Raw genomic sequence first — 16096 nt, forward strand, 5'->3', positions numbered from 1 at the left:
TGTGTGAGATTAATAGTTGCGATAAGGTTGAAATGAGAGACGGAGTGGGGGGAGACAGAATACGGGAGAAAAAGAAGAGACGTTCTGCGAGAGGGACGAAATAAAAGGCGCAGACTTTGAGAGGGAAACCCACCTGGCCGCCCGCCAGCGGGATGTCAGCGGCCTCTAGATTAGTGGCTATACATTACCCCAGCCTATTAAAATATTACGCACACTGATTGATGCTGACAGACTAACCAGAGTTTGGTGACTGTGTGGGCAAATGTGTCTGTCTTCATTTAGCCCCCGCTGCCTCCAAATCCCATTTCTATCGCCAAAAGTCCTGCAAACAACATGACTGTGGATTTCTCGAGGCTTTTTGAGAATCACTCTTTAAATCAACAAAGAGGACTTAAATCATTGGCGTGCTTCCCCGAACTGGAAAAGGCGATGACTTTCTTTGTGTAAATTTGTGAGCATGTCTTCCTGCTTAATCACTTTTTTGGTTCCTTTTGTTGTTAGAAGTCATCAGGGATGCCGGCACTGCAGCACAATGACCAATTATCCACCACCACCACCCCTATACTTACACCCCCCACCGCCACACACACACACACACACACACACACACACACACACACACACACACATATATATTTGAACTTGACAGATCTGTCGGTCAGATCAGTAAATAATTACAGGCAGCCAGGCAGGCAGCGCGGTAATTGAATGTACAGCGAGTTAAGATATGGCGATGGACAGATTCTCATTAACTAAATCCGCTTCATTGCAGTTCTCCCAGGGGCAAGTTATGTTCAAACAGAGCCTAATCCACCTACAGAGTATAGTCTGACGGCCCACGCCGACAAAGTAAACCAAGAGATTGACAGTATCATTCAGAGCAAGTTTACAGTAAGAGCAGCCTGCAGCGTGTACAGTCGCATCTTGTCCCTGCGCTTTTGTTCTTCATCCTTTACCACCTGCGTTAGGTGTGTTTCTGCCGAGGCAGTTTGTGCATGTGTGTGTGTGTGTGTATCCCAGTGTTGCAGTCAAGACCACCTAAACTGAGACCCAAGTCATCACCAAGACCAGAGTGTATTGAGACCGAGACAAGACCGAGACTTTGAGGGGTTGAAACCGAGTCAAGACCAAGACCAGACCATTGCGATAGAGTCCCACACTGCATGACACGATAAAATGTGGAAAATGCTAACCATAGACACTCCTCAAATTAATCTGAAAGATCCACCTTCCCATGAAAAAACACCCACAGAAAACAAACTAAGATTCTTCTTCATTCACCTCTTTTATTGCCATAAGTGTATCATGAGAAATGCCTTGATAAGATAATCAAAAGGCAGTTGTGGTCTTGATCGGTCTTGAAATAAAATCCCAAAGTCTGAGAAAGAGACAAGACAGAGTAAAAATGTGGTGGATTCCAAGACGAGACAGAGACTTTTAAAAATTGGTCCACCAAGACCGATCTCGAGTACTACACTGGTGTTTCCTACCGTGAGAGGCTGAAGGAGGCAGTCCCCTTCATTAAACACCATCTTTAGTGCAGCCTTACACTCCGAACACTTAACAAGTCACTATTTGATGTGCTTGTTTGAACTTCCGGCCTTGTCCTAGCGAACCCATTCCAGCTGAGCGACCCCCCCCCCACCCCCGCTCAAGGCTCAGAGGTTCAAGGGAACGAGGGCAACACATAGATGGTCCTGTCAAATCAGCTGTGAAGGGCGTCTCATTTACCGCCCGGCTGTAGATTAAATTCTGGAGCCTGACATGTACAATGGCTGTATTATAAGCTAGAAAGAAAGTTGACTAATGTAAGATGTGACCGATGGAGAAGAAAGCCTGGCTTCATTAAAGAACTAGAGGGGATGGACAAAACAATGTGAACACTTTGTGAAGAAGGATTTGAGCTTAAAAATAAACCATGAAGAAACAAACAGTGCTACAGACGTGGGCCACGTGCCAAACGACAAGATTTGGTAACATCCTGTATATGTCATCTCATTATGTTCAACAAAGGCTCCAGTTCCAGTTGCTTATTTTTTTTTTACAGGTTTCAGGGAGAAAAACAAAGTCACACACTAAAAATGAAAAGGGATCTGTGGTGCGTTTTTGGGCTCAGTCGCAAGTCAGAAAATGCTTATTTTACAACTATTTTGATAATCGATTAATCGGTTTGAGTCATTTTTAGAAGAAAAAGTAAAACATTCTCTGATTCCAGCTTCTTAAATGCTTTAATATTTTCTACTTCCTTTACTACTCTACGACAGTAAGTTAAATACACTATCTTTGAGTTTTGGACAAAACAAGACATTTGAGAATGTATTCTTGGGCTTTTGGGAAACACTGATGGACATTTTTCACCATTTTCTGACATTTTGTAGAGCAAACAACCAGTTGACGGATTTTCTCGACAATGAAAATAATCGTTGGTTGCAGCTCTAGTTCATGTGGTTTGTCAACAGGTGCTGGATCAGAAAATGCTCATAAAAGTAATTTTAGAACACAACAACCTGTTTTGCTGTTGATGTTGGATGACTTTTTTGGTTTCAAAGCTGTTCTCTTGCCATGTTGAATCATTCAGAAGTTGTTTTATAGTAAGTGGTGCAAATTAGCAATTTAGATGGTTTGGCCTCCTCTGCTAATTGGCTGACTTCTTTTGTAGCTGACATGCTCCTGATTGACTTCCAGCCTCTGATTAAGTTACCTCAGTGTCCTTTTTCATGAGTTGTTTCATAGTTTTCTCTACGCTGTGTAATGGGGTTGTCGGGAAAGTTTGTATCTACACAAAAAAGCCGGTGGTTTTGTTTATGTTTAACTCCCTGTGTGTAAATGGGTGTGTAGTTACATATTTATACATTTGCAGAGTGTGTCTGTCTGCACACCTTTGTTGAAAGCCGCCTGTAGATTCTGCCTGAAACTGTATTCCAGTGTGTGACAATAGTAAGGTGATAGTAGTGAGCCTCTTCGGTTTCCCTCTGGGACCCATTAGAAGCGACTGCATTAAACTCTCGAGCGGACAAACATCAACATAACAAAATGTAGAGGAATTTCAGTTTGCCATGTGATTTCCCCGCTCCTCATTTTGGGAAAGAGTATTGTTCTGCACATTTCTCCCATCAGTAACTTAACACTTGTCTTATGTTGAAAAGTAGCTGGAGTGCGATATTCACAGTAATGGTTAGCTAAAATCAAGTATTGTGAGCAACAGAAGTTGTTTCATATGTGGGTCTGTTTTATGTATTTTTGTGTGCTTTTGCATGAGTATTTTTTTGTGTGTGTGTGTGTGTGTGTGTGTGTGTGTGTGTGTGTGTGTGTGAGAGAGAGAGAGAGTGTGAGTGTGTTAGGGATAGGCCGATTATCAGGCCATTTTTTTGGCAGTTTTCAGATTATCTGTATCTGCGTTTTATTTGCCTGATAACCGATACTGATACTTAATGTCCCGCCCACAACACTATCTGACTATCTTTTACTGTGTATTATGTTGAACTTTTCTAATTTATTAAATAATTGCTTAAAGCATTTAAACAAAGTTTTGTGTTGGAGTTTGTAACATCCCAAAATCTTAAATTTGAGAGTTTTATTTTCACCGTAAATGCATATCGGTTTCATTAACTACTAATAATCGTATCAGCATCGGCCTTGAAAAACTAGTATCGTAGATCCCTACTGTGTGTGTGTGTGTGTGTGTGTGTGTGTGTGTGTGTGTGTGTGCGTGTGTGCGTGTGTGCGTGCGTGCGTGTGTCTGAAGAACAGATGCTGTTGCTTCAGACTGCCTCGCGTGTCCTGTGGGAGTTCTTCATGTTTATTTCATCAGTTCTAGTATTGCAGAAGTATCACCTCTCCTAGTTCTTAGGACACTGCGCAAGGGTTATACACTTAACTTTCCTTGTGCAGCATTGTGCAAAACAGTGAATTCATTAAATGTAAACAGGCGTACAGTATCAGCTCATGTGTGTCAGTGCAGTCTTGCCGTGTATTCATGCTTTTTAGGATGCCAGTTGAGCCAAATTTCAACAAGACAATCTTCCTCTTACCAACAGTGGTGATATTTTAAGATATCCATCTCCATTTGTGCTCAAAGTGTTAAAAAAATGAGTAGATACCTCTAGGTGTACTGTACGTGATAAAAAGAAATATTTTTTTGATTTAGGTGAACTGACCCTTTAATAACTGTTCTCGCACCAATTTCCATGGTGTGAGTGTGCTGAGCCATGTGGAGCATGCACACTTAGAGTCAATAGGAATCTTTACTGAAGTGTAAGATTATTTTTGGCAAAATTGATGAAAAAATGCCTGCAGTGGTTCCTTTTCAGAATGGTGAGTTGCTTTTCTTTAATCATTCAAGCTGTGAATCAGGTGGACCCGGGAAGAAAGGGCTCTAAACAAAGACACAAGCGAAACCTAAATTCCAAGCATAGCTCAGGCATGTGAGCATGAGTCACCACAACGGGTGGACAGACATTAAAGGCTATAGTTAAATCCCTGCACGCCATTCTGAGCTATCGGCATGACTAGCAGAGAAAACGGGACATGCTGCTATTAAGCTTCAGTGTAGGAAGTGTGTTTAATTCAGAATAATGTCTGTCTCATTAGCTTAAATCATAATGTAGGGCCCCGAAGAAGTTCCCTGATTGAGACACTGTTAAGGGTTTCAGGACAAAGTTAATTCTATTCTTAGTTACTACCATTAGCGGGAAATCTTCTCTGCACACAGTAGATATTAAAGTGTAGTTTAAAGGACCATACTGGTGGTTTTGCATGTTAAAGCTGTGCAACTGACTAATAATAATAATTAATATAATTTATTTTAAAGTCAAACTGAAATTTGAATTCTCTTCACTTTTTTGAAAGCGAACAAACATTTATTGTGCATATTTTTTTCAAAAGAGTATAAAGCGTCTTTTGCTTGCTAATGTTGGCACGGATTCCAACAAGACGGTGCTTGACCAAATAAGTAGTACAAACACCAAGGATACATAACTATACACAACTTTATTCTAATTTAAGTTTGACTTTAAGAGTACTTAATCAACTTGTCATGATCTTTTTCAAAGCGTCTGGTCTGGTTTTTCGTCTGGGTTTTTGAGAGCACAGCTCATGAATGTGCTGCTTCTCTGCAGTCTGCTTTGCAAATCTCAGGTGTCAGAGTGTCCTTGAACACACCACCAGGGAGAGGTTTTTAAATGGTCCCTACAAAATGTTGACAGTAATAGATTACCTGTTGCCAGAAGAGTTTAAAGGACGGCAGGTTGGTTTTTCTTAAAGTTGATGATGTGGAAATACTGCAATTAGTAACTTGTGTGGTTATTTACTGTCCCTAAGCTGTTTTATTTACTTGTGATGATATGTCCTGTGGCCGCTGCCCAGCAACAGTGTGTAATAATTCCCTTATGCAGCTTTATTCAGTCTTTAAATCCTGCAATAGAGAAGTGTACCACTTTCTTTGTTTCAAGAATGAGGTGACGAGTTAGTCATCTAGAATTAAGAAAATTACACAAGACATAGTTTTTGTAAAATGTTACACCACGTACTGTACATAAGATTCTGCACCATCTTGCCCACTCTTGTGTGTCAGCTATATTGCTTCAGCCTGGATTTACTTCAATTATATTTCGTGTTTGAACTGCTTCTGTGAGGCCAGTGTGCACGTGCTCTGTCTGTGTTTACCCAGATAGAGAGGAGAGGTACGGTCAACCATCTGGAGACATCTGCTCCATTTCCAGCCAACACAATCAGGTCAGGAGGAGTCTGCAGTCCAAACCTGCAGGGGCCCTTAGATAGCAGACCAACCTCTATACTGCACCGGAGGGACAGATAGGACGAATTCACAGGAATTCAGACCTAATTAAAGCTTTTTATCTTTGTGTGGAATGTGGATGAACTAACCAAGGGCGCTGCTATGTATTCTTTAGGTGAACAAAAGAAAGAGGTGAGAGGGAGAGTCGAGGAGAGGGGGAGACAGAGGCAGGAAATGAAGGAGGGACTAAACTTGACAAAGATGAATGTGGGAAGCCTCCATTTATCTCTGATCCTTTTTCACTTACACGTCCTCTTGAATACAAAGATGGAGAGAGAGAGAAAAAAGAGGAGATATGATTCTCCAGGATGTTTGGGAAAGGAAACCATAAACTAATAACTGGTAACAACACCACATTTAAAACCTTCATTATGATATCCATATCCTATTTAATGACAGCATTGGCATTTGTTTGATCAAGCACTTAAAATGACCAAACTATGTACAAAGCGTGTGCCTTTGACACCAGAAACCGCTGTTTGTATCCTGCCTCCTACCGCCCCATTGTTTTTCTAACCCTAAACCGAGAAGGTTTTTTTTTTACCCATCATCATGAACTATCCCTAACTTTAATAAAGTTTGAACCGCTTAAACTTAACCAAACCTTTACCATGGAGGTGGCAGATCGGAATCCATTCACACGAATCATTTTAGTGGTTAGATCATTTTGGAAAACAATGTTGCCACTAATTTGAAAACGCCCATGTGGACAGCGGAAAACACATTGTGATCACAGAATTTGATATCATCCCCTCTTAAGTTAATATGACTAAATAATGCTTATTTACACATCCAGCAGTATCATTCATTTGGAATTGGGTTTCTGGTCACCTGGCAAATATAAGACAGTCACTCTCTAATTAGCTCTGTTTTTGTTCTCTACCAAGTCCTGAGAGAAATATCTGGCTCTTTATATGCTCTGTTATGTTCACAAGCTAGCCGATAACTGCGTCTGTCGGCTGTTTGGTGCTGAGCAGGAAGTTCACTGTGGGTTTATCAGAGCTTGTTTACTGGAAGGTAAGGTGCCTGCGGCGGCCAAATATCACGCTATGAGAGCAGTGAGACTATGAGTGAACCAAAACAATAAAGTTGCGTACCGGACAGCTAAACAATGAGCTGAAACTCACTATAAAGCTCCATAAAGCCGAGGGGAACTGCAGATTTGGGTGATAATTCTCTGTAGGTTAATCACTACTGATGCATTGTTGTTGTAAATCTGTAGTCGCCTTAGGATACACTTGAAAAAATGTGAACCTGTCCTTTTCTTGGACTTGTTGCCATGGTCAGGAAGAGCATGGGAATTAACTTATTGTACTGTTTTTAGTTTTCTGCCATTTTGTATTCTGAATGAACTAGCAGCAAACTAAGTGTTTTAGGCAGAAAGCAGCTGCTGCAGACGTGAAAGAATAGAAGCTACATTATTCCTTGCTATTCACCTTTTCTCACTTTCTCTATGTATAGCTCAAAACACCTACACACACACACACACACACACACACACACACACACACACACACACACACAGACGCCAGGTCCTCTGTCCTCTGCTTGTTTACTGATTGTAAGATGTTACAGAGAACGCTTATGTTTTCTTTCAGATAACTCTGTGCTATATTAGTATTCAGCCAACGCCTCACTCTGGGAAGACCAAAGTGAGAGGATTATGTTGGAGTTTATTAGATTGAATCAGACTTAACAGGTTGTGTTTTTCTGTCGTCTTTGAAGACACAAAGCATACTTTAAAGATTTACCCTCCACAGATAAGGCAGTTTTTCACCGTTAACATTTTCAATAACCTTTTATATCTTGTCTCCTTCCAAAAACTATTGTGTTTTTTTTTTAATAGCTCCTTTGTTCTTTGACCTCACTCTACATTCCCACTGTTCCCACCTACCGCTCTTAGCTAAACCGACTTCCCATCAATAACAACGCTTTTTTGTCGTGTTCCTCCTCTCTCTGCAGCTCTGTGAGTGTATGAATCTCTAGTGGCGATAGTTTATAGACCTCCCTTAAATGATATGAGGCCTGTTTTCTACAGGAGAAGCAGATAAGAGCTTAATGCATTACCCTGCAGAACGGCGTCCACCGCTGGCCCCATAAATCACATCGTGGTTGTACTTGAGTGTTGACTATGTGTTTGCGTGTACTGGTGGTGGTGATGGGTGTGTGTTGGTGGATGGAGGATTGGTGTGATCACAAAACACATGCATTCATATGCTTGACGATATATCACAAACACATACGATGCTGTTTGTTCATGTTAAATTGATTTGTATCCCACAGCTTTCTTCATCACAGCGTTAGTCTTGCTTTGCCAGACCTTCCTCCACAGCGCTGCGGAGGAGGGTCTGGCTAGTCCACACAACATTCCGGGATGGGAGGAGAATAATGTCCTCTGGTTCATTGGCATTTCTTTAAACCAATCACAATCGTCTTGGGCGGTGCTAAGCGGCGAGCAGAGCCACGGTGCCGCTGCAAAATAGCCTCGGGAAGGCACTTGTTTTGGTGGAAAGTGCTCGTCAAAAGTCAGTTTTAGTCATGTGACAGAAAACTCAGATTTGACAGATAGTCTAGCTAGCTGTCTGGATTTACCCTGCAGAGATCTGAGGAGCAGTTAACCATAGTCCTCATGAATCGACTGGAGTTTGAAATTTCAACACAAAGAAAGTGGAAGGTAACGGACATCTGGCCGAATCAAAGACATCCGGTGGAATTTCCGGAGGCAACGGAGCAATCCCTGAAGTGGAACGTCGAGGATATAGACTATCACAGCGTTAACCTGTCTGCAACACACACTAAAACACATTGTCGGGAAGCGGTTGAGGAATTAAAACAAAGAACTTATATTTATGACCATGATGGAAGTCGCAGCATCTATCATCACAGATTTCTACTGAGAAAAACATTTGTGTGGCCACCAGAATCCATAGGAGAGAGAGGCAAACCTTGTCGACAGGGCTGACAGTGTGGCCAGAATGGAAATGAGCTAACTGGCACCGAGGGAGCTGACATGCATAATCTCTGTCTTTGCCTAAAGATTTGTAAAGCAAAATGTCATTTTGAAAACACGACAGCAATTTATACTAAGGCCAAGTTCAGACCGACTTCAGCCCTAAGTGAAAAGACTCGGCCCCCTTATTCATTTACCGCAGTGGTGCCAACACAGAGGGCTCCCGCAAAAAAACACTAGGTTGTCTGGCAAAAAAGTTGAACCCAGCTTAACTTCTGACGTCGTCTGGCAAGACGCCAGAGATGGCAAAAGTACTCACTTCCCGTACTCAAGTAGAAGTACAGATACTTGTGTTAAAAAATACTCTGGTAAAAGTAGAAGTACTGATTTAACTTATTTACTCAAGTAAAAGTAACAAAGTACAGGCTTGGAAATTTACTTAAAGTATAAAAGTAAAAGTAGCTTTGCGAATGACAACCATTTTTTATGCAAAGATACCTGGACCACACAAATGTTACTAGAGTGCAAGCTGAGAAACGTCAGTGGACATGGAAAAAAGGCTCTTTATATGCCATTGCCTACATTTTAAATGGATGTCTGCCAACACTTGTGTCTGTCAATATGTCTAAAACATCGCATATATGATTATTGTGACAGAGACTGGGACTTGAGGTTAATAAGATTCTGACTGAGTAGCAAGATATTAATTCAGTTGTGATTCTGTGAGAATTCACAGATCCAGTTTCTCTTTTTTAATCTTCCCCTTAACATTTAAAGGAATCTACATGTATGTGTGTGTGCTCAAATATGGCTTCTGGAAAAAAAATAAAGGCTAAAATATGAATTACTAAACATACATTAATTAAGAAGTTCCCCATAGTTGCGCAGCACATTGGCCAGGAGTCATTCTTGATGCCTATTATCTCAAACATCTCTCTCAGATAAGGCCATGGATGTCTTGCTGCTTGTCTGCTGATGTCTTCATTTTCAATCATGTCGCCATCCATACTACTATGTGCTAACGTTACCACCATCAAGACGCAATGATTTTCCGCGAATGAATGCAGAATGCCGCCGAATCTGTTGAGTCGTCTTGTAGTGGTGTGTCAAGTGCAACGTACAGCATATTCCCATCCAATTAGATTGAATGTGGTATTGATGACGCGGAAATAACGGTAACTCCAGTGAAATTATTTGAAACTTGTTAGTGAGGACTAAATTTGGACTGTATTTAAAGCTGATTCTGGTTTCCAACTTCGCCCCAGGTGTGTCTGTTAAAACACGGACGGAGACAACTTCTCTCTTTTGATGCTTTATTAAGATCAAGCAACGTGCAACCTAGCTAACAGGTGAAGAACACAAACAACAAAATCACTAGCTAACTTACTTTAAATTTGCAAGAACTATAGACCAATACAACAACAGGCTTAAATGAACTGACAACATAAGTTATACGACTTACAGTTCTTAAGGACACACACACACGATCTCAACTGATCAGGGCTGGACTGGGACAAAAAATCGGCCCTGGCATTTTTGGCCCAGGCGGCCCACACCCCCCGTGATTGGTCAGACAGATTCCCTGCAGACAGTCCTCTTAAAATATGCGTGCATTCTCTGATATGAGTTGCCTAGTGTTCTGCGTTCATGTGATAGTTTTGGATCCTTCAAGAGGGGTCTCAAGACTTATCTGTTGGTCTTACACTTAAATAATTTATTAATTCTTAGAGTTATGATTTGTATATTTATGGTATTTGTTTATTTTTTTTATTATTGATATTTGATATGGTATTGCCATTATTATTACTATTTTGCTTAATATTGGCTTAGCAACTTTAACTGTTTTCTGTTAATTTTAACTATTGTAAGATTGTCGCTTTGGACAAAAGTGTCTGTTGAATACAATAACCATAACCATAACCCTTCCCAAAAGCTACAATAAAGCTGAGAGTAGTATATGCCCTGGAAAAGAGCACCAATACAAGAGAAGCTACTTAAGCAATTCAAGGAACACTGATGCTTGTATCAACACTGATTTTATAGATCACACAGACTTTTCAGCTACCCAACAGGCCAACCACTAGCATTTTCAATGTAAGCTTAAACAGTTAGGTTACCTGACAGCCACTAACTTTAATGTTACAGCCCAACTGCTTGTTGTCATTATGACATAAGGCGCACATAACGTGCGCGCACGCACACGCACACACACACGCACACGCGCACACACACACACACACACACACACACACACACACACACACAGCCTCCCTCCCTTCCTGAGAGTCCCTGTTAATTTGCCTACTCCTTACCACATCGTCATCTACACTCTCTTCCATCTTTTCCTCACTCGCTCCCCTGGCCCTGTCATGGTCACTCTCCTCCTGATCGGCTTCTTCCCTGTCATGATTTCTGCTTCTCTGTATAGCCAGCCACCTCTCCTCCTTCCTCTACTTCAGGTAATGTTGATGTTGAAGCAGCTACTACAGGCCCAAACATGTCAGAAATGGCACATTTTGAGGAATCCGCCTGTAGATTCTTATTCTTTTTCTCCCGTAATTTCTCGGCACCTCCCTTGCGCTTTGGTGGTAGTTCGTCCATTTTAACGTGGATGCTAAACTTCCAGCATAACTATCACAGCTCGTGTCTCAGGGCCGGGAGGCGTCGCCCTAATGGGATTCGTAAATTTGCGGTCCGCTAGGAGTTCTTTATGGGCCGGCGCGGCCCAAAAATGCGTCGGCCCACCGGGAAAATGCCCGGTATGCCAGATGGCCAGTCCAGCCCTGCAACTGATTATCCTCCGGACAGCTAGTCTCTTTTTATTTTTACTCCGTGTGGCGCGCGCGCCCGCTCGCGGTGTGAGGCGCGTGTCTGTGCTATTCTCCGTCATGACGACCTCTTGTACAAAACTAAAGTAACGAGCCAATTTTGTAAAATGTAAGGAGTAGAAAGTACCGATATTCATGTTAAAATGTAAGGAGTAAAAGTAAAAAGTCGCCACAAAAAAATATAGTAAAGTAAAAATATCTGAAAAAAAAAAGTATTTGTACTTCGTTACTTCCCATCTCTGCTGCCAACACAACGATGGCACAGAGCTGGTTTGAAAGTATCCCTTTAATAGTGGCTGATAAAGGTTGATAAAACGTTTAGTAATGCTTTAAATCAGTAATAATCTATTTAAGTGTTTGATTGAGTCTGTTTGATTGGCACATCTGCTCTGCTCTTGCTTTGTCTTCTCAGCATTACTTATAATTTTTATAATTGCAGACTTGGAAGCTTATTGCAAAGTCTGGGTTTCCGCTTTAAGTCTGCATGCTAGTCTGTAAGAAGAAAGTTTTTCTTTAGATCTGGTTTCCAATATACAGTAAGCTTCTATACCACCATAGTTACATCCCCTCCTGCAAACATAGCCACGTCGCCACATCTAATTAATGTCGTTTTTTCTATCTTGGCCCTCTGTGTCTATTCTCCCCAAGTGCTTTGGTCCTGTTTAATGCAACTGTCTAAAACTGCTTTGTAAAAATCTGGTTCCAAAGTTGTCCTAATTAACCTACCTTAAAACCCTGTGCACATTTGTGATTTCATCATTACATCATTTGTGATGTATACTGTATATGTAAGTGTATGAATGTGGAGCACAGCGGTATGATGGATGAGAAAGAGCGACTCAATCTGATTTCTCCTGTCCAATAAGAGTCAGTGGTGGTTTGGTGATCCTCAGAGGCAGACATCATTGTTCATCATTGTTTTAGTTTCGTCATCTCTGTCGAACCACCCAGGGCTGGAGTCCAGTATGACTGGGTCGCCTCACTGCTTTATTATGTTGGATTAAGTCAAGTGTCTCCACCCTGGCTGCATGCCAACAGAGGTCAGACTGGGCGGCTTGCCTATGAAAACACAACAGTCTCCCTTCGTCTCTCAGTTACTCTAAACCTCCTCTCCCTGTGGCGCTCGTCCTTGTTAACTAGCATGTGGAGTTTTCACAGATAAGTATCTCTGAAAGAGGCCCCGCTCAACTCAAGTAGGATTGGCTAACCACTTCCATTTATGTACGTGTACGTGTACGTGTACGTGTACGTTTGTTTGTGTGTGTGTGTGTGTGTGTGTGTGTGAATTTTGACCTACCAGAGTGTGTCAAAATTGTTCTAAGCATGTCAGTCTGGGTTAAATCCATCTGCAATCCCTATCGCCAGCTCCACCCTGTCTTTAAGGAGTGATCTCACCTTCCAGATGTTCTCATTGTTCTCCCAGGGCCTGTCTCGGCCTCAGTCCCAGCCCAACACACGCTTATATAGGTTTGCAGGTAGTGTATTGAATGTATCTACATGCACACTGATAATTTAACTATAAAGATTAATGGGGATCAATAAAGTATCTATCTACAATACCCTGTACAAAGGCCCACTAATCTGATTATGTTATCAGTGTTAGGCAAATACAGTAGAAGCAGTACCCAGTACAGTAAATATATAGTCTGATTACATTTGTTTGTTCTGATTATGTGCATTCACCTGAGACGCGTCGGTACAAAAGCAACATTTCTATCCAGAAACTATCAACGAGAATGAATTGGGAAAAAAAAAACAAAAAAAAAACGTATTGGGTTTGCATCAAATCTGCTGTTTTATTTTTTTTTTACAATTAACATATTGCTTTTAGATTCTCAACTGTTAAAGAAAAAAAGGTGAAATCAATTCTTGTTACTTCCTGCAGTTGGTGATAAGAATGAGATCATTCTAGTAAGCTCACACCCTTACTTCCAAAGAAATGTTATGACACCTCATGTAAAGTTATATAGAAAGCAGAATGAGGAACTTTGAACCATGTAAATGTTTTCACTGTCACCTTCACTCTATCCAGTTTGTTTGTTATTTTAAAAACAGGCTCACACTTTATCTCAAAGCATCATGACATTGCTTCATTGAGGAGATATTCATCTTGAGCTTTTTATAGCGTAAGGTATGAGCACCAGCTATCTGGTTGTCATCTGCCCGCTCGACTGGAGACGATCCCTATTTACCTCCAAAAAAGCCTCCAGTCATAACCTTTTCTTACATCGCCTTGCTTCCTGTTGTAATCATGTTTTCATGCCGCTGCCCCTTTAATGCCAATCAGTGCATGAGGAGCAGGGCAAAGTTTCCCTCACACAACAATCATACCATTCAAACCTGGAAGTATTAAGCAAACACAGCTTGCAATCTGAAACCAAATATCAGTGTATCCACAGTGGAACACGTGATGAGGAGAGTGTCATGCATTTGGTGTGACAGCTAAACGCACACCGTTACCTGGCAACCTCGTGATAAGGTGTCTGTGTTTGTGAGTGTGGGAGCAAAAGTTCTTATCTGCCCACTTTTCCATTACAGGCAGGTGTGTATGCTGATGTATGTTAATGAAAAGTCAGTCAAACTAACAAAATCACTGTTCCACAGGAGAGTCCACACTATAGGCACACATGTACAGACACTCCCAACTGTCTCTACACACACACAAAGAGTGATGTCTATTATCTCTCGCATCCATTAAGTGGTTTAAGCTCTGCACGCTTGTCACGCGGTCAATTTCTAATGAATTCTCCGTGTGACAAATAGAGGCAATAAAGAGGAAGTAGATGAGAAGAGGAGACTGTGCTGTGTGCAGTCTGAGGCGTAATGAAAGCAGGGATATGTATGTATAATGTATCCTGGCCATGGCCAAAGTCCCCACTCTGAATCAGTTTTATGGCACAATCCTTCTGGGATGCCACCGCTCGGTCAAAGGAGAATTCAACTCAGAAACGCCCAAGCTGAGGGATTACGTGGGTTCACTTTCTCTCTCTCTCTCTCTCCCTCTCTCTCTCTCGCCTCAGATTTCCATCTCTTCTCTCTCATGCACCAATCCCCTCTTTCACACCATCCCTCCTCTCTCACCTTGTCTATTCCCTCTCTCTACTTTGATTCAGCTCATGTAATCCATTCATCCATTTCTGTTGCACTCTCACAGGGCTTTAACAGACGGAGCAGGAACACTGTGGTATGAATACACAAACGTACAGTCTTTCATTAGCCCTCTTAGGAAACCAGGGGCTAACTGTCGGTCTGGGGATTTGTGAGCCAATTGGAAGAGAGTAGGGTCCCCAGACATCACTTCCTTTTCTGCCATCAAAGAGTATAAAACCAAATAGGCTAATGCTTTTATGGTTAATATTGCTCATTTTTGATCAGAATGAGAGGGTAATCAGTATGTTCTGTGTAAAGAATTCTGCTATAAGTTAAATAAAAATGCAAGAAAGCTATACAAAGAGTGATGTGAGGAAGATAAGCCCACTGTTTAGTCTTTTCCTTACACTTTTACCTACTGTAAGTGCTTTTGGGAAGGCAAAAAAAACACATAACCATCAAGTCTTTAAATGTCAAGTATCAACATCAGTAGTGACTTTAGATTTTGGCAGTGAAAATAAAATGTGACATTGAAATTAACACCATGAATAGAAAAAGTAAACAGTGGCATTAAAACACTTATCTGTGTTTTGTTATTATGTTGATTGAATTTTCTGGTGAACAAAAAAGTTTTTTCTTATCTTAAAAAAGTTGTTGCATTGGCTCTGGAAAAAAAATCCTCTTCAAATTGGCAATTAAAAATACAGGTTTCCAAAAAAGAATGAATGTAATACACTTGTTTTTTTTTTTTGAAAATGCACTTTCAACCTGATTATCATATTTTATTTTTTTAATTCTTTTTGCATTCTGATGTGTTTTTCAATGCCAATGTTTCCTTTTTTCAGTTCAGGTTGTGTTTTATTTTTTAAATGCCAAAATTCCAAGTGACTGTCTTGTCTCCATATGCTTGCAGGTAATTTTCATCTATTTTATTCAAATGCAGTACTTCAAACAAAGCCATTTGTCCAATGTAACTCATTTCCTGAGGGGTTATCTTTTTTGTTTGAGGATGAAATGAACATTTCTTGTCCCGCTCATTCTTTTTTCTCTTTCCTTTCTCTTCTTGCCTCAACAGTGTTCTCACTAGATGTCTTTTTTTTACCATTACAGTCAGTATACTGAATGTGTTTCATACAATACGATACGATACAACTTTATTGTCAGTTCACACCAAAATTCATTTTGAGTTCCCAAGCAGCTCCACTCAAAAGAAGAAATAAAAAGAAAAATACACACAACTATTACACATATAGTACAGAGATGAAGACATATCAACAGCCATGACCAAGAAACATGTTTCATGATAACCTCAGAGCCAGATCGTAATTGGAAGCAAACTGATTTTGATTTAGCAAAAACATGTGCATAGTGGCAGAAGCAGTAATGTGTGGTTTGACAATCGCATCTTCTTCCTCTATCTTCTTCTTTCAATCT

Source organism: Sander lucioperca, chromosome 14 (genome assembly GCF_008315115.2).
Source record: "Sander lucioperca isolate FBNREF2018 chromosome 14, SLUC_FBN_1.2, whole genome shotgun sequence".
Lineage (NCBI taxonomy): Eukaryota > Metazoa > Chordata > Actinopteri > Perciformes > Percidae > Sander > Sander lucioperca.